The sequence below is a fragment of the Athene cunicularia genome (assembly GCF_003259725.1).
Source record: "Athene cunicularia isolate RWA chromosome 3 unlocalized genomic scaffold, athCun1 chr3_part1, whole genome shotgun sequence".
Taxonomy (NCBI): domain Eukaryota; kingdom Metazoa; phylum Chordata; class Aves; order Strigiformes; family Strigidae; genus Athene; species Athene cunicularia.
Genome location: NW_020799097.1, coordinates 50861811 through 50883708, shown reverse-complemented (window position 1 = coordinate 50883708; position 21898 = coordinate 50861811). Strand labels below are relative to the sequence as shown.

The 21898-nt window shown below is 38.0% G+C and overlaps 1 protein-coding gene across 1 annotated transcript in view; it reads left to right on the top strand.

The window, feature by feature from the left end:
* The window catches only part of CDK19 (cyclin dependent kinase 19), a 115813-nt gene that overhangs the window by 122 nt on the left and 93793 nt on the right, over nucleotides 1-21898 (top strand). The window lies entirely within an intron of this gene.

Here is a 21898-nt window from a genome sequence, read left to right as displayed (position 1 = left end):
GATTTAATTTTATCTGAATTAACAAAGATTATCTAAATGTTTTCTTTAAACTATGGGAGCATGAAAGTTATTAAAACGTGAGCTTTTTCTTAAAATGCTTTCTAAATAATTTTTTTTTTCAGTGGAAAGAGGTGCTCTTGCTAGGTAATAGCAGTGCCTCTTTCTGATATGATTTTATTTTAGCTGCTTGTATGAGTTGAGGGAAATACATATGAACCATTTAATGAAGATTTATATTAAAAAGAGATGTTTTTAAAATGACTTGAAGGAAAAAGGTTCTGAAAGATTACAACTACCATTACAAGTCTGCTTGCTAATAATGTATTTTATTTTGACCTGATGATAGCTTACTCCTCTTTAGTACCTGAGAAGAGTTTGTTGTCATCATTCTTTATTTGTTTCGATAAGTACAGAAAAATTTCATAGCAAATAAATAACTAGCTTTAATTTTTATTAAATTTTATTACTTTTATTACATGTGTCTGCATAAAAAATGGATTCAGAAATTGCACACTTTTAAGCATAGTAGTGTCCCATCATTCCTTCGAAGCTGATAAAAAAAAAAAAGTGCTTTTATACGAAAATAGAATTTGATATTTAAATGTTTATGTTATGATTGAAAATGTGCATTACTGTCAAAGTGCTGGTTAGCAAGTAAAATTTTGTAATGAAAGAAATTCTTGCATTGCAAAAGAAGTACACTTCCTTAATTAAATATTTACCTTGTTTTAATGCTGTCACTATGCTGAGGGCTGTTGAAATGTATGTTAGGATTGTGCCTAAAGCTTTTTATAATCTAGTAGTATTACATTGAAATACAGTATTCAAGTGTGCAGTGCAATGTGAGGCATTAGAAACTCATGTTCAGGAACTGAACAAACCACTGTATTGTGTTTAGTGTCCATGGTAGTTATGTATCAAGAGATTTAGATAAAACTACTGTCGTTTTAAAGTGATTGTCACTGTAAGGTCAAGGTCACTTAGGGATGTGAGAGGTGGCTGCATTGCTGTCAGTCACTTTACGCAGAATCTACCCAGTGACCTTCTTGCTAATATTTCTGCCTTTGGAGGAGATAAGAAGTCCTTTTTTAACATCAGTACTAGATTATATTCTTCTTAGTACAAAGTTGGTTTTGACAGCATTGAGTGGTGTTTTTTTGTTTGTTTGTTTTTTGATTCTTGTCCTTTGTTTTAAATTGTACTACTGTGGAGATGATGCGTGGAATAGTCCAAAGGAGACTTTCCTGTTGTTGTGATAGCACTATGGTATGGAGCTGTTCTGTCATACCTGGACACAGTATCATGAAGAAGTAGAGAGTGTGAAATTGTTTTTTTCCTCTGATAATATATTCCCATTTCAGTCTGCATTTTTTTTTTAACTTAAGCTTTTTTTTTTTTCATTGATGAAAAATCAATCAATATGTGCCTCATATTTTACTTCAATCTTCATTACAAAACTCTGTAACCTGAGATAATGTAGCAAATCACTGTTTGCTTCAGTGAAATTTCAGGTTGTTCAAATATTAGAAATGTGAAAAAGATAAAGGTGAAATAGTTGAAAAAGGAATACAAACTTTTTGTCATACAGAAGTAAGCAGAATCAAGTGCATTTTTCATAAGGAGAAGCAGACTTATAATTAATGCCTTAGTGGTTAATCTTGTATTTAAAGGCTTAGATAGGTAACAAAGGGAGCAATGTTTACTGATCAAATAAAGATTACCAGCCTGGAAAGACACCATATTAAAATGTCATGAGTAGTTCTGACATTTAAACAGCACCCTCCACCACCACCACCCCCCAACACTGAAAAAACTTGTATTTTGTGGAAGCTGAGAAAATGAGAGAAGCACCAGTGTGCGTGGTTCTTTGTGTGTGTGTGTGTGTGTGTGTGTGTGTGTGTGTGTTCAGAATATTTTCATAATTCTGTAACCTGAAAGCACTTGACAATATTGCAGAACTAAAATGGCACTTAGTTTTGCAATCCAAGACCATTTTGTCTGTAGTATTGCCTAGACACTAAGAATAAGATCTACTGGCTAACTTTCCCTAAAAGAAAAGGCAGATGACTCCTCTTTTCTGATATTACAGATCAAGTTGGTATGTCTTTGCTTAGGACTTTGAAAAACATAAAGCCTCTTTTTGTGGCTATTAGTATGTATTAATATGAGTTTTTCCTGGAAGAAGGCTTATGTCAGCGAAAACACCATATAGGCAGTGGTTCTTGGGGCAAGTGATGGTTACTTGTGTTCAACTGTAGGGTGATACCTGTGAAGGAATGCATATTTCAGCCAATTCTGTTGTATTGAATATGAAAATACTAGAGGGGATTCTTATATGTTAAAGAAGGGGGGGGGAGCAGCTAATTTCTTCCCTATAACTCAAGTCTATTCTGAAGATAACTGAAATGCCAACTATTTCAGTGTTCTTGTAACAAGACAGATTACTGCTCGGCTTAAGTGGCACCATTTTGGAAGAGTAGAGCTGTAAAATATGAATGAGAATTATGAAATACGGAGTTTTCATTTCTCTATGATTAGTTAACATATGTGACTCCTGTTTCAGCTGAAGATTTGTATTAGCTTATTTTGGAATCAGTGTTAGATGAAATATTTTCCTTATTGCTTGAACATCAAGGTGGGGTTACTAATTCCTTTTGTAACATGGGCAAAGAAAGCTTCCTAAATTCCTAGAGCTATTTATAGATAAAGTGACTGTAGGAATTTGATAATATAGTTTGCACTGTAGAAGATGGAAGAGAAAATACATTTTTAGACATTAAGACCTCAAGGAAACTCTGGTCCTTTCCATTCAGAGGTGAAACATCAGAGCATATTCATTGCAAGCTAGTTTGAAGATACATTGGAAGCCTGTGCAACAAAAGAGTGCGTTGTTATGCTACTGGGTATTAGGCTTTGTAGCTAGATTTATTGATGCAGGAGGAACTTTCCTGTATCCTTTGAAGGAAGCTGAAGAGTTGAATGTAATCAAGTGTAGAGATAGACAAGCATAATAAAATGGATTTATAAATAATCCAGTGCATGTTTTGCAGAAAGTTTTTCTTTATTATGCTGAAAAGTTAAGAAGTTCCTTTTTTGTGGAAAGGAATACTTTTATTCAATTCTGCTGTCTTTGTGTTTTACTTTTTGCTTCTTACCTTGTCTAAGTAGGTTTCTTAAAAGGACAAGTGGATACAGAAGAAACAGACCAGAGGGTTATTATTTCTTGGGGCTGTTTTTTCCAGTGGAGTATCTTGGCCATCATCTGTTAAGAAACAATAGCTATAACTTTGAAAGTCTGCAAATAGCTAATGGTAATGGAACTTTGTATTCAAAAAAGCACCAGGGTAATACAAATTCATCTGAGATTTCTTGTCCCAAAGGCTTTACTTTCCATGAGAGGATTATGCGGGTTACTTCAAATACTTTGCTTTCCACAGTGAAGAGACTATAAACTTCTAATTGTGAATTTTGGGAAAAACTAATTCAGAGAAAAGAAAAATACAATCATTTTCTTAATCAGTGCCATTCACTGGCTACTTTCAAAATTATCTGGATATGTAGCCTGTCCATTAGCATGGAAGAATATTAGTGCAATTTTTCGTGATATGTAAGGTTTGCTAATGGTGTAAGAAAAGTACAATCTCATTGTATTAATAAAAGCAGAGCAGGAGAAGGCAGTATAATGTCTTTGCTTGAATTTCATTTTTCTATTCAGAGGAAGAAACTAATTTGGTTCCTGCTTTGGACAGCAGATTTTAGGCTTATGCTGCTGGACCACAAACTGTTCACAACTGTCTCTAGTGGAATTTACTTCAGTGGCTAAGTCATTTCCAGAATTTGTGGATATCTGTTGCTTTTCACATGAGGAATTGCAGAAAGGTTGAATGGTAGTAGTAATCTGGAAATCCTCAGAAAAATTGCAGCCTTGAAAAACTTGGGGATTTACAGTAAGATTATAGTTATTGGCTTATTTAGCTGAAATGGTGGAGTTTAGGATCCTAAATGGAGAGAGCATGTCAAAAAGCAGGATCACAACCCTGTGCTTTAGGAAACCAGACTTCAACTTCTTCAGATACGTAATTGGAAGAGTCCTGTGAGGTGCAGCCCTGGAGAGCTCATTGATATTCAAGTATCACCTTGTCTGAGCCCAAGAAGTTCCATCCCAACAAGTAGAAAAGCAAGCAAGGGCAGCAGGAGGCATGTCTGGATGAACAAGGAGGTCCTTATTGAACTCGGACATAAAAAAGTATCATACATAAGTTGGAAGCATGGGATTTGTAACAAGAGGAGTATGGAGTTGCTGTTTGATCTTGCAAGAATAGGGGTTAGGAAAGCCAAGGCTGACCTGGAGTTGAGTCTGACAAGGGACCTAAATGGCAACAAGAAAGGGTTCTGCATGTACATAAACAGCCAAAGGAAGACTAAGGGAAACGTGAGCCTGCTGCTAAATGGGAACAAAATACTTGGAAAAGGCTGAGGTACTTAACTTTTTTGCCTCAGTCTTTCTTGGTATGACCAGCCTTCAGGAATCTCATGTTCCTGAGATCAGAGGGAAAATCAACCAGGGAAGACTTACCTTTGGAGGACGACCAGGTTAGGGTGCATTTGGACTTGGACATATATTAGTTTTTGGTGCCTGATGGGTTGCACCCACAAGTGCTGATGGAGTTACTTGCATGTCATTTATGAGACCGCTCCCTTTGAAAGATCATGGTGATTGGAAGAGGTTCCTGAGGAATGGAAAAGAGCAAATATCACTCCTCTTCCCAGGAAGGACAGGTTGGTCAGCCACACCTCAGTTGCTGGGAGGGTGATGAATAAAATCCTCCTGAAAACCATTTCCAAACACATGAAGGACAAGGTGATATGGGGTAGCCAGCATGGATTTATGAAGGGGAAATCATCCTTAACCAAAGATGACTGGCTTGCTGAATGAGGTGAATGCTGTAGATGCTGTTTGTCTTGATTTTATTAAGGCTTTAGACACTGTCTCCCATAACATTCTCACAGACAAGCAAAGTACAGGTTAGATAAGTGGAAAGTGTGGTAGTTTGGAAACTGGCTGAACATCTGGGCCCAGAGGGTTGTGATCAGTGGCACAAAATCAAGTTGGAGACAAGTCACTAGTGGTGTAACCCAGAGTTTGATAGTGGGGCTGATACTGTTCAGTATTTTCACTAATGAACTGGGTGCTGGGACAGAGTCCATCCTCAGCAAGTTTGCAGTTGATACAAAACTGTGAGACATGGCTGATGCACCAGATGGTTGTGCTGCCGCTCAGATGGACCTCAGCAGGCCAGAGAAATGGGCTGAGAGCAATCTCATGAAGTTCAAAAAAGGGAAATGCAAAGTCCTGCATCTGGGATGGAATAACTCCAGGCAGCAATACATGCAGGGAGCTGACTGGCTGGAAAATGACTCTGCAGAGAGGGCCCTGAAGACCCTGGTGGACAGCAAGCTAAGTGTGAGCCAACAGTGCACCCTCAGGGCAAAGACAGCAGCAGCCTGGGCTGCATTAAGCAGAGCATTGCCAGCAAGTCAAGGGAGGTGATCCTTCCTATCTAATTTGGTACTGGTGTGGCCATACCTGGAATCTTGGGTCCAGTGCTGGGCTCCCCAGTGCAGAGAGGTATGGAGCAACTGGAGTGAGCCCAGTGCAGGGCCATAAAGATGGTGAAGGGACAGGAGCATTTGACATATCAAGGAGAGGCTAAGAGAGCTGGGTCTGTTTAGCCTGGAGAACAGAAAGCTTGGGGGATCTTACCAATATATGTAAATACCTGACAGGAGGGAATGAAAAAGTGGGAGTCAGACTTCTCGATAGTGGCCAGTGACAGAACAAGAGGCAGCAGGCATGCATTGAAATATATGAAATTCCATCCGAACAAAAAGATACTTCTTTACTGTGAGGGTGACTGAGCTGTGGAACAGGTTACCCAAAGAGGTTGTGAATTTTCCATCTGTGGAGATGCTCAGAGCTTGACTGGATGCAGTCGTGGGCAGCTTGCTCTACCTGACTGTGCTTGAGCAGGGAGGTTGGACTAGATCTCAAGCGGTCCCTTCCAGCCTGAAAGATTCTATGATTCTGTGAAACAATCTTGTAATATTTCTGTCTATTTAGTAGAAATAGAGCCACGACTTTCAGATGTATTTCTAGTAAGCAGATAAATGTTCTGTAAATACAGTAGCATTATATCCTACTTGGCAGTGAAATACAATGAAGAAACATTGGTTTGCTAAATTTCAGCAAAAGCTGCAAGTCCCTCTTGTATCCTGAGTTGCTCTTCTGAGGTTCCTGACTGGTCACTGAAATTAGGTATCTTACTCAAAATTCTTGGAAAATTTTTGAAGGGTCTGAACTTTATTCCCAAACTCTTTTTTTGGGTCTGTTTGTCACCAAAACACACGTTTAATCTAGTATTTAGAACAGTTCCCTGATATGAGTTGCACATATTTTTAAAAAATTCAGTGACAAAGGAAAAGTACGTTCAGTGTTTTTAGTGTATTCTAGCTGTTCTCTTACTGAGACAGTTCCATGTAAGTATATTACAGTAAATGCCCTAGAAACCAGTGAAGTATTTGTAACAGTTGTTTGTACTGCAGTGAATAGTCTTGCTCTGAAATTTTCAACCTAGAAGAGGATAGTTTAAGAATGTCTTTTTATAAGATAGTTTTTTTCCTGTAAAGTACAGCCTGCAGACAAAGATGGCTATTACTAAAGGTTTCATGTGAACCAGTGATTGAGTTAGGTCCTAGAAAGCTCTTCTGTCAACTCCTGGTCCTTTCTAGCTTTTCTCTTCACCCTCAACACTGAGAACTTCCTCCCTTCCAAGGATAAATTACTGCTGTAGCCATCTTCTCTGTAAATAGTGATCTTAATTTTAAACTTCATTGGATTTTTTTATATATATATATATTTTATTTTTTTTTTTTACAGTTCAGTAGCCTTTTTTCTGTGGAGAAAAATAATTAGACAAATAATCTGTAACAGCCTAAAGTGGAGGAAGTAGAGCCACAAACCAGCAGCATTTCTCTCCTAGCCTTCCTTAAGAGTGCCCTGAATTGCTGTGGTTTTGCCCTGCGTGAAAGTTGGGTCTGGGATGCATAACCATTTCTGTTCCCACATCCTGTGCCTGTGTGTGCTAGTTGTTAGTGAAGCTGCTAGAGGCTGCTCCTTCTGGGAGACCTTGAAACGTTGCCAGTACGCTGTGGGACACTAGTGGGAGCATTAGTTGGCAGTTGTGTTCATACTTGCATTTATGGGTACAGGCTAAAATAATTCAGATTGTAATATTAAATGAGTTACTGAAAGCTCATTTGAGCAATTTAGCTTGCACAAACTATTCTCAGGCCTTTTGCCTATCAATGCAGTGTATGTTACAAAGTGCCAGACAGTACAAATGTTTTGGCATCCTCAGTTTCTGAGGGTGGGCAAGGTTTTAGAAACCTTACAGGTTAAATGGTAGATATTTGTAACCTTTTTGTGTTTGTCAGATCTCTTGAGCAAGGCTCTGTCTCACTGTATTTATGTTCTTTTCAGCCCTGCTGCTGTCCATGGCCTTCCTTTGTGTATAGGCAGCTCTTCTGGGGCTGCATCTCCCTCCTCTTGGCGTTGGGGTTTTGTGGTGTTACGGTGCTTGAAGCAAAGCCAGGGAGGTCCAGCTAGACTTACTGTCTCTGTCCTGAAGCACTTTGTGCCTTTGCTGTGTGCTTCTCAGCAGTGCTGCTGGCAGTGTGGCATGGGGATTCTCAAGGGGACACGTCCCGCCTTGCTGGTAGAGCTAGTAAAGCTTATTTGCCTTTACCTCTGTCGGGTAATGCATGTCACCTACAAGCTGCTCTCGCCTCCCTGGATGAAAACTGCTTAGACAGATGAACAAAATGTGAAGCTACTTAATTTGAGACTGTGGAGCAGGCTGGCCTTACAACCCTTTTGACCTCTCTCTGCATCTCTTAGGAATGCAGAGAAGATCAGCTGTATAGGAATAATGATAACTTTTCAGCATTAATAAAACACTTTAAAGATTTGTAATGCCATTGGCTCTCTTAAGTACAGTTACATAGAATTTCATAATAGGTAAAATTCCTCTACTTAGGATATACTGACCTTTTCTTTGACCTTGACTATTGCAGCAGCTTGCAGTATTTACTGTTATGTAGAAAAATAGGTTTCTAACCTTGGTCCCTGGCTTTGTTTAAGGCGAGGTTAGGTAAAACAAGGCATTAAAAAAAGCCTGTGTCTCTGAGTACATTTGCTCTATGAGATTCCTTCTGAATGTCAGAACTTCTTTTCCCTTGCCAAGATAATATAAATGTGTAGAATATTTGGCAATGTAAAACCTCCTCATAAATTCTCTACTACATAATTAGAAAAGATTGTTAGATTTGTTTGTGGAAACTTTGAAACTCCACTCCCTCTTTCAATAGCTGGAGGAAGTGAAATGAGTATAAAAAAATATTTTTTGAAGGGATTTTTATTAGAGAATTAAGGCATGTGTTGGCTAGAAGTGTCTGTGTATCAGTAATTTTATAAGTATGAATCGGCTGGAAGAAGGCTTTTGGTAGAGCTACATGACAACTTATGTTTTGCATGCCATAGGAAGGATAAGAGTTGTCTGCTTTACATGGCCTAATCTTGTATAATCTGTGTAATTTAAATGGTTTTTGTGTAAGGAAATACTTAAATTCAAGCTTTGGTTATTCTTCAAAAGGGTTCTGTGGACATTTTTTGTGGTTTTTTTTTTTATTTTATGGTATTTGAAAGAACAATGAACTTTAAAAAAATACACAGGTAGTAAATCTGGAATAAAAAGAGAGTTTTGTTTTAATCAATTGACTTCTTATCAGCCCATAAATGCACTGTAATGTTTAGGAAAAAAAAAAATCACAGCTTAAAGTATAATTTTTTTGTCAAGTACTTGTAACAAAAGTAGAGCATCATCCGAAGCAGCTAGTCAGCTCCATTGTCTAACTACAGCCACGTCCTTCAGCAATTTAACAACGAAATAAAAAGAGTGTGCAAAGGAGAATGGAAAGGGGAGACGCTATTTTTAGCACACCATTGCTTTCTAAATACAAAATTTGAAACTTTGTTTGCTTCATACAGAGGTTACTTTTCTTTTCTTGAAGTTGTGTCTCTGCTGAAAGCAGGAAAGCAGTATCAAGAAAACTATGCAAAAATGTTAAAAAGAAAAAGATTTTACCCCGTTCTAACACAGTGTGATCTGAAGAAGCTTATCTATGAATTTGGTACTTGACATCAGTAAGGATGTAATTCAAATTCCCAGTGCAGCTGACTAGGGAAAAAGGGCATCAGTGCTGTTCAGACTCAGTTCTTTTCACTTAGAATTCGCTGTTCACTTTAGATCCTGAATATTCTCAGAACACACAAATATAAAAACAACTGATAGTGCCTTCAACAGAAATGTACAAAAAAGTGAAGCCAAGTCTCTTCAGCATAAGATGTAGACAGCAATGCACTGAAAGCTAGTAGCTACTTTATCACTCAGATAAAGAACAATAGAATTGCAGATAATGCAGGAAAGACATTTTTAAATACTTATTTGCCAAATTTAAATAATCTCTGCAAGATTGTGTGCACACATGAATATACACTTATATGTTGTAAAGCTTCAGTTGGAATGTTTTGTCAATTTTGGTGGTTTTGTGGGGGTTTTTTTCTGAATTTGTTACAAGCCTTTCTTTTTCTTTTCTGTTTCTTATTACATGTTTTCCATATGTTCCTCCATTTGTTCTTCTCCTGTAGTCCAGTAGAATTAGTTTATACATGTTTTCAGTTTATTCTGTGTGGACTTGTAAAATTGCTTGAATGGTATATTGTCTTTACAGAACTCTAGAACGTGCCTTTCTCTAATTTAACATTCTATGTGACTGGTTTTGATGCCTCACCCTGACATGTGATGCAAAATTGTCCACATCATTCAGCAATAAGCTCACATTTTCTTGTTCAGCCTTTTACAACTGATGTCGTAGCAGAAGCTGCTCTGGTTGCCCTCAACATTTCCTGTGTGTGTCAATTCAAGGTGAGCTTCAGCTTTCCTGACGCCATCCCTACATGCCTGCTCAGTGTTTCTAAACTCCTCCTATGTAGCCCGTCCCTGTTATCACCCCTCTGTATACTGCCCTTCTTGCATTGGAGCTTTGACAATCTGCTTAGCCAGGCTGGTCTCCTGATACTTTTATTTTTGAGTAGACCTGTCAGCTTTCCTGAGCAACTTTGCTCTTCAGAGCTGTTTCCCATAGGCACCTCCCAGTTCCTTCAATAAGCTGAAGTCTGTTCACCTGAAGTTCTAGGTCTGTGCTCTGCTGTGTGCCTTCATCACTCCACTCAGGATCTTGAACTGTACTAGTTGATGGTTGCTACAGCCAAAGCTGCCTTTGATTGCCACGTCTCCAACCAGGTCTTCATTGTTTGAGAACAGATGTGTGCCACCATCGTTGGCCCATTCAAGAAGTTGTCCGTGATATCATCCAAAAATTACCTGGATTGCTTGTGCCCTGCTGTGTTGTCCTTCCAGTGGATGTCAGGAAGGTTGTCTCTTGTAAGAACCAGAGTTTGTGGTTCAGAGACTTCTTTGAGTTGTAGAGAAGACTTCATCCAATTCTCCATCTTTATCAGGTAGCTCTGTAATGTAGTCCCAATATAATGTCATCCATACAGGTCTCTGCTGATCCTGACTCTCAAGCTGAGGTGTCTGTGCCCATTGAGTCTGGGAGGCACAAATAAAATGTTATTAGTGGTGTCTAAACTGGATAAATTAATATAGAACAGAGATGGCTGGATTGAAAATGGAACATGAGTGGAAAAATCTTTAGGCTTGATCAAATCAGTTGCTTTTTTCAGTACGTTGTTTGGCATTGGTTTCAGCCCTGTGTATGGCTCAGTGGATAGTGGTTTTAGTCTACAGTCATATTTTACTCTGCAGGTTTTTGTAAGTAAGTTGTAGTTAGCTTTGTTATTGAAGGCAAAATGTGGTGTTACCTTCTACTAAAACTTTATTAATTTCATTCAGTTTTGTTATGTTAAAAGTTTCAGTGCAGTGTTTGTTTTCTTGTGAACCTCTGTGTCTGTTTGTGTGGTAAACTGAAAGAGAGTTCTGTTTAAATAAAGCTGTATCTTACTGAGATTCTTCTTGTCTTTGTGATGACTTGATATATTATTGTAGGGGGATTTTGAGATAGGAAGGCTTTCCTGTTTCCAAACTGTTGTTAATGGTACGGTAGTCACTAAATGGATAGTCTGGATGTCTTTAATTCTGTAATGCGTCTTGTCCACAGACTTAGTGTGATGTTGTTACTATGTAGAGTTTGATTAGTTTGCGTTTTGATAAGAAAGATGTGAGCATCATAGTTTTGTTCTGTGCTCCACTTGGCCATCTCAGTGGCAAAAGGCTTCTGCCTTGTAGAAAGAGCATCATGCTCATCCTTTCTAAGTCATTAGTAATGTCGGGGTGCTTCCTTAAACCTGTCTGTTGCCTATATGTAGCACACATGCTAAATTGTGGGTATATGTATGTATTCAGTATACTTGATCTTGTGCTTTTTCATGTGCAGCCACCTGAGGATACTGAAGTTATGGTAGTCCTGACAGGCTATACTATTGGAAAAATTAATCAGATTTTTGAATATGTGAACAGCATATTGAAAGAAGCTATCACTAGAATAATTCTGATTATAGACAGTTACAAAATATGAGATCTGGTGCCAGTTCTTGAAGACATTTGAGGAAGCCTCTGCCTTTTCTTTCTGTGCTAATGAATTTATCCCATCCCATGGCCCCTGCAGAGTTTGTTTCTCAACCCTTATTGTCTTTCCATATTTTCACTTATTTATCAAATTACTCTAGTTTCTTTTTTACCTCAGTTGCTTTTTGTACTATTTTCCTTGTTTTCTTCTCCCTTTATCTCCTGATGCCTTTAATATTTACAGGCAATACAGTGGTTTCCTGTCCACTAGCTCTGTCTTGGATCTGTTTTGGTTTGACGTCTCTAAACTTCTACTCTAAAAAAGCTTATTATTACTGTGATTAATGATCTCTCTCTTACCAAACTCCAAGATTTGTTCAGTATCCTCATCTGCCTTTGTATCTTTGCACTTTAGACTAAGAATTGTTCCTTGCTTTTTTTATGTTTTTTATGTATTAGTGATTTTGTTCTTCTAGGTTTTATTTAGTCTGTTTTATTTCTCTGAGGATGGATGATCTTTGCAGCTTTATATCCTATCTCTAAGTATTTATTATACTTGTGGCCCAAAAAATGTTTTACCACTACTAAACTGTCTTTTGTATTGTTCCACATCTGAAATTCACTGAACTTGCTTGAAGCCTTGTAGTCTAAGTAAGGAATTCTACTGTGATTTTAAGTTTTAATCGTTTTCAGCTATCTTCATTGTTCTGTTTTCCGTCTGAGGCCAGATGAATTATTTCATTTTTCCTTCTTCTGGGCATCTCAAATCCAGACCATTTTCAAGCTCTTATTTTCTTTTTTCAGTACTTCCAGAACAGAGGGACCTGAAAAACCTATTCCATTGGGATTATTTTACTTTTTTTATCTTATATTTTTTTCCTATGAAACATTGCTGTATAAGGTGCTACTATAAAAGCCTTCCTTTAAACCATTCAATTTCTGTTTTACCAAATTAAGTAGCCTTGAAGGCCCCTCTGAGAATGCAGAATCTGCAAAACAAATTTTTGTTTTACACTTATCTTCTGTGGTTAAACTTAATACACACTTCTGTGATTAAACTTAATACTCCTGGTTACTCTAGTTAATGCTCAAAATGCCACCTACTTGCTTATCAGTTGTTCATATAATTATTTCTGTGTTGTTCTGCATACTAGAAATACAACTTGTCAGAGCATTTCCATAAAAGTACCAGTCATGTTTGCATTACTAAAGTCCTAAAGTGTTCAGTTCTCTTGTGTGGTCTGTGGTGAACTGATTGCTTATATCTTGGTTTAATAGCCTTTTCTCCTTTTCTTGTCTGGCATTTTCTGGTGCTGTTGACTTGAACTGACTAACTTGAAGCTTTAAGTACACACCCAAGGTATGATTGTTGCATGTGCAAAAACAAATGCAAAAAAGCTATAGGAGTTTTTCTACATAAGTTTCCCCTACAACAGGGACAGCTACAGCAGATGCATTTGAGGATAGACAGTGCTGCTCCTCTTCTCCCAGCTAAGAAGAAAGGAAGAAGGTGAAGGAGGAGGGAAAGTTAGTTTAGGGTCTGGTCAGAAGGAAAGTGAAGTGATATGAATTTAGGGTGATAGTTGAGTGATGGTGATTGTTTGGCAGGTGGTTCTGCCCTGGTGAGATCTTTTCTGAGTGCTTAATCTTTAGGTTTCACACTTCTCAATCATATGCACACAAGGAAAGAAAAAAAAAATCCATCTAACTAACTAAAGCACACAGGAGTCTGTCATCTGGTGCACTTCATAGTTCTTAATATTTCATCAGTATTTTTAAAATTGTGATGCATTTACTGAGGCAATAAAAGGCATTTTCCAAAAGTTAACCTGCTGCTACTCTCCTTAATTTGGCTGGAGGGCACTAGTGAGTGCCGGTATGGGATGAGTCCCTGTAGCACTTGAATATCTCCAGTAATCCAGAGGCATGGTGGTGAAGGTGACTGTTTCTGCACCACATTCACGGGGACTGAACCGAGGTTTCTGGATTTGATATGACTTGCTCTCAGAGTACTCATAAACTGCAGCATTTTCAGCTTGATAACTTGGCAGTCACGGTGGTAGAAACTGGCTGGATACAAAGCCTCAAAGTGACTGTTGCTAGGCCAAAGGACAGTAACGCAGCTGTTAGTTTCAGTGCATGTGAAAGTGGGCCCGAGTTTGTGACCTGATAAATACAGGCTTAATGTTAAAAAGTCACAGCATTCAGTTGCATTAACATCAATAAGGGAGCAGTGGGGAGAATGCATATGAAGTGTGACTTGGGTTTATACTGCCCTCTTATAGAGCGTGATGCTCAGAAGGATTCTGTTGTCTAGGTAACAGGGTCTGTACTTCATTTCTTAAGAAAGATGGAACAGATGTTCTTCCAAGAAGCAACCAATTATCACCAGTGAGAATATTGGCAGTATTTAAACTAATTGCTCTGTTGTTGTATACAGTCCAATTTATATGCTATGAACAGTAAAGAAAATGTAAAGGAAGGAATCTTCCTTGCATGGCTTTTCCTGAATGAGATGTTTTAAAACATATTTGCAGTTTATAACATACCACTCATCAGTGTGTCTTTTCACACTTGCATTTATCATTGTATTTTCTTCAGTATCATTCAGTCTTTTTATTTGGTATTTGTAACATCTCTGTCATGAGTTCCATTGCTCTATCAAATCTGTGTCATATCACATTAATTTATTTTGTTCATTTAAAATACTTAAAAATCTGAAGGGAGTGGGATAAAAGGATACTCGCAGTGGAGTAGGAGACTGAGGGGCTTTTCTAAATGCTGTAAATCTGTTCTGAAATTTTGGGGTTTTTGTGGGTTGTTTTGGTTTTTTTTTGGTGGCAAAATCCAGGCACATTCTACTCGGATAGGGATTATGCTATAACAAACTGGGGCAAAAGGGAAGCCATATAGAAATGTATATACATGAAACGCCATTATGTGCTGCTTAGGGGGAACAACCTGTATGTGGTGGGATAAGCAGGTGGTGACAGTGGCAAGCAAGAGAGGAGAGCTGAAGAGGACAGTGTGGAACAAAAAGTGCCCGAGCTCTCTCACTCCAGCACTCATCAGCAGTGTGCCTTGTTTTTATGAAAGGTTTTGCTAAAGTAGCTTCATGTATGAATTAAAGTATTTCTTTTTCTTATGGATATAGCTTTGTCTTCCTGGGAGATTATTGTAGTCTTTACAGCATAGGATATGCTTTTGTCTTATTTTATAAGAGATTTGAAGCGAGGTGTGTACATAAATACGTTTTCATACCGTTGGAATAAAATCTGATGATAGGTATTAAGAGGAGAGGGTATTGGGACCAGATTCTCAGGTCACTGTTTGTGGGTTCTCCTGTTAAGCAAAGCCATACCATTATGCATTTTAACAAAACATCTGGCCCCTTGCCTGAACTTTTCCATGCTTCTTGCCAAATAGAAAAGGTCTATTCTATGTTTTTTAGGTAGGGCATTGCAAAAACATGTTTTCTGTCTTGACAATAATAGGATAAAGGAAGAATCTTTGACCTAGTCTCTTTTTATCAGCTCCAATAAAGGACGTGCTGTTTTGATTTTTATCTAACTGTGGAAAATGTCATAAGAAGTGGAAACAAAGTGCATGTTGCACTTCTTAGATTATTTGCCTGAGTTATCCTATTGTATAGTAGTGACATGTTGATTGGGACAAAATGTCTTATTACATTCAGTTATTTCAATAACCATTGTAAAACATTTGCGGTCTGAGTAGGAAAAAAATATTATTTGTAGGGTTTTTTAATCCTTTTTACCAGGCTACTTGCATGTAACTCCTAATCTTCTGCTTGTCGTCATTCCTCTGACTGGCTCCTGGCTCTCTTTCTGTGAACTCTTCTGCATTCATCCTCTGTAATTTAATGCAGATGATGCATCTGGTTGCTTAGCTGTATGTATTAGCTTGTGTTTGCCTCTTCAGTCAGGGGCAATACTACTTAAATGTTTGTATTCACTAGCAAAGCTGCTCTTTTGTTGTGCTTTTCAAACCTTGTTGACTCAATTCCTATTCTAAACCTTTTTTTTGTCATACAGGTTTTTTTTTTTTTATAGGATCCTTCATATTCTGTTGCTTAGACTTTCTTAGGATATCTCGTATGTAAGTATTTCTAACTTCTCATATCCTCTTGTTCCTGCTTGTTTTTCTTCTGTTGCTTTATGATTCTCCTCGCGTTTTGCTATTCTATCACAGTGTCTGTCAGCAGCAATATTTACTACTTTTGCTGCTTCTTTTGTATGCTAGAGTGCTTATAATAAAATCTTAAGATCAGCTTCTGCAGATTTTTCACCTCCTTTCATGAGTCTTCTTCATTTTTACAGTTTAATTGTATCACATATCACTAGTTGCAGGTTCTTTTCACCATCCTTGACATACTCTTTGAGCCCTCCTCTTCGCCTTCTCTTCTCTTACGAATCCAACTGATTTTATTCCTGAAGGTCATGCTGAAAGGATAAAAGAATTTGACAGGTACTATGTATTTCTCCATTTTCTGTCCTTGGAAATAGAAGCTTCTTCCTTATGCCCTTCCTTTTTTCTGCAATGGTTCCATTCCCTTATCCTTCTTTTTCTCTTCATCTTTCCAACCTTCTGCTCACAACACAGACATTAGCCTGCTGTCTTAATCACCTCATTGTCATGGGAACTAATGATTAAAAGCAAAGAAGAGGAGAGCACTTTTGCGAGTGGGTTGGTGGGCTTCTGGACTTTGTGCCAAGGTTAGGAGGGGTGTTAGGTGGACACTTTTGTGCATCTCTTCCCCCCTTGACTTTTTCTATATTTGCCCATTGCTTTCCACTCCACTGGTCTTTTTGCTTCAGTCTTGTTTTCCCTACCTAGTTCATTCCTTTGTATTCTCTTTGTCCCATTTTCCACTCCTTGTCTCACCAACACTGTTTTTTCTCTCTTTGGCTTTGCTACTGTCCCCTGTTCCACCCCCCCTTCCCTTCTTTTTCCACAGCTGGTTGGATTCCTCACCCCTGGTACACTATTGTGGTCCATGTATCCTTCTGCCTTGATCTAGTCTTTTTTTCTAGTGTATTTCTCCAAGGTTTTGTTTGTCCTCACTGCTGATTCCAACTCTGCTGTTCCTCTTGGTCCTGGTGTTTCTGAGCAGAGGGGCTCGTAAGCTGCAGCCTGTGTTCCTCTCCTCCTGCTGGCTGCTACGCTGGTTTCCTTCTCCCTGGAGTGGTTCTCCTGACTGTCTCTTCCTTTGCCTTCTTCCTACCTCTGCTTTTTCTGAAGTGAGTTTCATGTCCCTTGCCTCAGAAGAAGTTAGCCTTCTCCTGAGGGACTGAATTAAGCAGCAGAAAAATGGGCGAAACTTTCACCTTATTTTTAGTGCCAGAGCTGTCCCCGACACGCATAATTTAACAGCTCTAAAGGTCTCGTAAGTCCATTTCTACAGAGTATGCGCAAATAATGTGGGGTTTTTTTTTTTTTCCCCAAGGCCAAGGGAAAGTGAAGCATCAGATGACAGTTTGATGATACAAAATTGCTTAGTCTAGTTTTGTTTCTTTGCTAACCTGTGCAGAAGTGCAAAATATCTCATAATACCGAGCAGCTTGTGTGCTAAAATTATGTTTGTGTCTATCAGTGTAGAATTTTAATGCAGTGGAAATGGGAGAGAAACAACCCTAGCTATTTACAGACAGTGGTGGCTTCTTGAACGATCATTACTCTGGTGCAGGTTGAAGATAGGGGGAGAATCTTTGAATCTTTATCACTATTTGTCTGGAAAGAGCTCCAAGTTTAGGAGCAGTCAAAAAGTCAAATTCAAAGTCACTAGAATGACTTTAAAGTGAATTACTGAAGTCAAGACCTGAAAGCAAACCAGCTTTGGTCGACCTCATAAATCCCTGGTGTGTTCAGATGTTGAGCGTCTGTGTACCATCCTGATCCCTTTCCACCTCAGAAAGGATACAGTAGCACTGGAAAAGGTAAAGACAAGGGGAGTTGAAACTGGTCATACAAAACTCATTCTGTATCAATGGAGACAAAACAGACTGGGAATTGATGGGTTGGAAGCAGGGGAAAGCTGCAGGAAGATGTGGGAGGTCTAAAATTACAGACTTATATGGAAAAGTTATTTAGGGAATTGTTATTCAGTGTTTATCAGAACAGAAGAACTAGGGCAACTGAAGAAAGATAGCCAGTCTCTCCCAATACAACTTGATTTTGAAACACAGCTTCCCATCTTGTAGAGATCAGAGATTAGGACTAAACTGGGGAGGATGAATGCAGCTGGGGGTTAATTGAGCAAATGCACAAAACCGGTGAAGGTTCTTGGTTTAGACTGGTTCTCAAGTCCCTGATCTGGCTTACTTGAAGCTGACTACTCATACTATGGAAGGCTTGTACTGTCTGTGCACTGCTTGACATATTCTTCTTTTTCTTGGTGTTTGCCTCAGCTACATCAGGGGCAGGATAATAAGCATGAAGAAATGAGTCATGAGTCTGAATTGAGTACAGCTCTTACTACTTTGAGTGGGAACATACATCTATTACATGTTTTGTCCTCAGTGGTGTTCCTGTAAATGGCTAAATGGTTTATGTGAACAATCAGATGCTCACTAGTGCTCAGACTGGAAAATCTCAGCCCGAACAATTCATTCAGCAAAGTTAGAAGCACCAAATGTGCAGGAGGCTTGCTGTAGTTCTTGGGTATTCTTAGTAGTGGGCAATGGCATAATTGTGTAAGAAATTTTCCCAACTTCTGAAAGATGTATTTCTTTTTCTTCAGGCTGTCTGAAGTTATTATTCCAGAAGGAAGATGCACATGAAGGAACTCTATCATTTTGGCTGGGCTTATAAAAATGTTGTTTGCTACTGCTAATTGTATGCTTAATGAGATACACCAGATCTGGAAGAGTTCTGTTGCAGGTCTTGAGAGTGACTTCCAGTTATTTGTCTCTGCATAATATCTGGGACAGCATCTGCACTCAGTTCTCAGGAAGAAAGTCTAATGTGAGCGAGCGTTTGTGGTATTTTGTTTTCAGGACCACTTCTGGGGACAAAAAGTCAGTTCAGTACCTATTTGCTTGCACTAAAAGTTACTTTAGAGAAAGGTTCTATTCAGTGGAAGATTAAATGCAGAATGCCACATGCCTAACCTCTCATGCTGGAAAACATTAACCAGTTACTAGTTTCTACTAGTTACTAGTTTCTTCATTTTATTACTTACTGTTGTTTCAAAACCCCTCTTACAAAACTGATGTTTTGAGTCCTTATGGGTTGCTATAAGAATGTATTTGCCACACCTTGTTTATATCTTTATCTCTGCTTACTAGATTTTGTGAATTACATTAAGCCACCATTTTGAGCCTTTCCAAACCATATCGATCCTTACTGGGAGAAATACTAGTTTTGCTGCATTCGTTGCCTCCTTGAAGAATTTTTCATACTTAATAGAAGAATGAGGAAATAACAGGCTTTTTTATCCAGTTGCAGTCTGATCCTGAGAGTATGAGAAGAATCTTGTGGTAGGCGTTTAATGACTTGGGAGACCGCCAATGAACATCTTGTTTTAGCTTGCTTCACACATTAGATTTGTCTAACGTGTGGCTAAAAAGTTTGCAGAAAATTTGGGTAAAAAGTGAAAACCTATGAGCAAAAGCAGAACAAATCTAACAGGTAATTGTGTTAATAAACACTAAGAATATTTTAGCCTTGTGCTTCCAGAGTGAAACGCTGAATTTGTTGTAAATAATTACTAACAGACTGATTACTTCTATAATTCTTGAGTAAAAGCTCTGCAAGAGTAATATGCTTAAATCAATCTTACCCTGAAAAAGTATACAAGAAACCTGACTGTAAAACTGTGCAAAACTTTCACCATTTTAAACAGACCTAAGTTAATGAAATGAGGTTAAGAACCAAAAAATACTCACGTTCTCTCCTTGAGTCTGCAGGCATGTTTCTCACTTGGAGCGTTGTGTTAGACTCAATTTATACTTGCAAATATAGGTTTATCTATTAGCTTGTTTAACTAGAGGTAAGACATTAAAGCACATGAGTTGAAGTACATCAAACTTTAATGGATGCTGTCATTCAGAACTAAAGCATCTTTAACTTGATTCCCATAAGGAACAGAGGTTTAATGTGCTTAATATGTTTTGAATTTCATACCTCTGATTTGATTTAATTTTCCATTTAAAGAAGACTTGAACTATAAATTATATATCTGAACCACTGCCTCCCAGTCTGAAGTAAGTAGAATGAGTACATATGAAGAATAATTATTAGTTTTAATTTTTAGTTTAGTTTTTCTCCTCCTAACTGTATGAAGGCATTTTTTCTTTTAATCCTGAAATGCTAAAATGCATACGATTTATGTCACATGGTACTCTCACTGAAAACTTAGTGTGATCTACAAGATTATATTATTCCTCCCTGAAAAATTTACTATTTCTGTGATTCAGCATCATGGAAACAGGACCTAACAGAATTGTCTTCTGACTGGAGGTTGCTGTTGTGTTGCTGGCTCAGCCATCAGTGTTTGGTCCAGATTAGGGCATAGGCACTTGATTTCATTTTGAGTTTCTCAGAGCATGAACTTTATGCTGGCTTTAGGCTGACTTCAGAATAGCCAATACTTGATCTAGCATACAACAATGCATACAAAGTAAAGCCATGGTTGATTTTTTTTTTTCCAAACAGTTTTGAATCATAGGAGAGTGCTGGATTAATACTTCATACTATGAGAAGAGTTTAATATGATTTGGAAAATTAAATTATTGTTAAGCTGTTGCCTAATTATAACACTTGATTTATATTGCTGTGTATTTTTTATTGGAGAAATAATTGTATGCAAGTTGAGGACTTGGATGTGACTCGGCAGCGATATATTCTTTGACCTTGAAGAATACACCAAGTCTTTTACAAAGCAGGGGTAGAGTTAAATTCTGGAGTTGGATTTGTAACATTCAGCATGCATACTTGAAGCTGTTGAGTTACATGATATATGCAACAGTTCTTGACTCTTTCCAGGGCTGAGATATCTTGCTTCGGGGAGTCACCTCTGTTTACTGGGAATATTGTCCTGAAGTCTTATGTGCTTGAGCTGTGTGTCCTTTCAGGCCCTGTGCTCCTTCCATTAAGCAGATCAGAGCAGTGAAGAAGACTGAAGCTAGGTTTGCCCCTTGGTGGGAGTGCTTTGGTTATTGAGCTGTCAGATTAAGAGGAGATGCTGGCAGTCTCCCAGCCAATTTGTTACAGAGCTGAATCTCTTATGTCACCTGAGAGAACCCCTCACTGACTGAAATTTACAGGTGGTTTTGGCAGAGATATTGGTGCAACAGCAGTGTTCAGCAGCTCAGCATTGTCATGCTTGATGTGCTCTGGGTCTATATACAAGCAAACCCTGGATATTTTTGCATTATATGATAGCAAACTTGAGAATCAAAAGCAGAAGAACAGAGTTTCACTCTTCTCTGAGTCCAGTAGACATATTTATCAAGTTAGAAGTCTGGTCATTATCACTAGTACTATACAAGAAGTTGTTGGATGAAAGTTTTTTCGAGATCTAAACTTTATTTTCATAGTAACTGTCAAATAACCTGTATTAAAATTTGTGTTGTGTAGTTTGTAATTTATAAACTGTAATAATGAAAGAATATATCCAAAAATAAAATATGATTTAATAATAAAAGTATTAACCAAAAAGTTAAGTAGAGGAGCTATTAAGGGAACTTTAGGAATAAAAGGGGAAAAATGTAAAAATGTTTTCTATGGGAATACTTTCAGGATAGTATTTCAGTCACTGCACAATCCTCTGCGTAGGTTAGAAATTTATTACCTTTTGAGAGATGCATCACTATGGTGCCATAATGAATTACATTGAGTTTAGAAAAACATACATTTTGGCCATTCTTTTGTAAAAAACATTGTTCATATTACTCTGGTTCATATAAAATTTATCTTTCTGAAGTCTTTCTGAGGGGAAAACCTACTTTGAAAAATAGATGATTGATCCGAATTGCTTTACAAGCGTATTGAAAAACCTCAGTTGCTGTCAGTGTTTGTTCTCTGTGAGATACAGTGCAAAAGCAAGGTGGTATAAATGGTTGCCAGGAAATCAGAAAAGTGCAGAAACGTTAGAATAAGCACTTCAAGATAAAACTAACTGCAATTTGAAAACTGCAGACTGAATGTGTAGGTTTGTGGAACTATGTGATTTT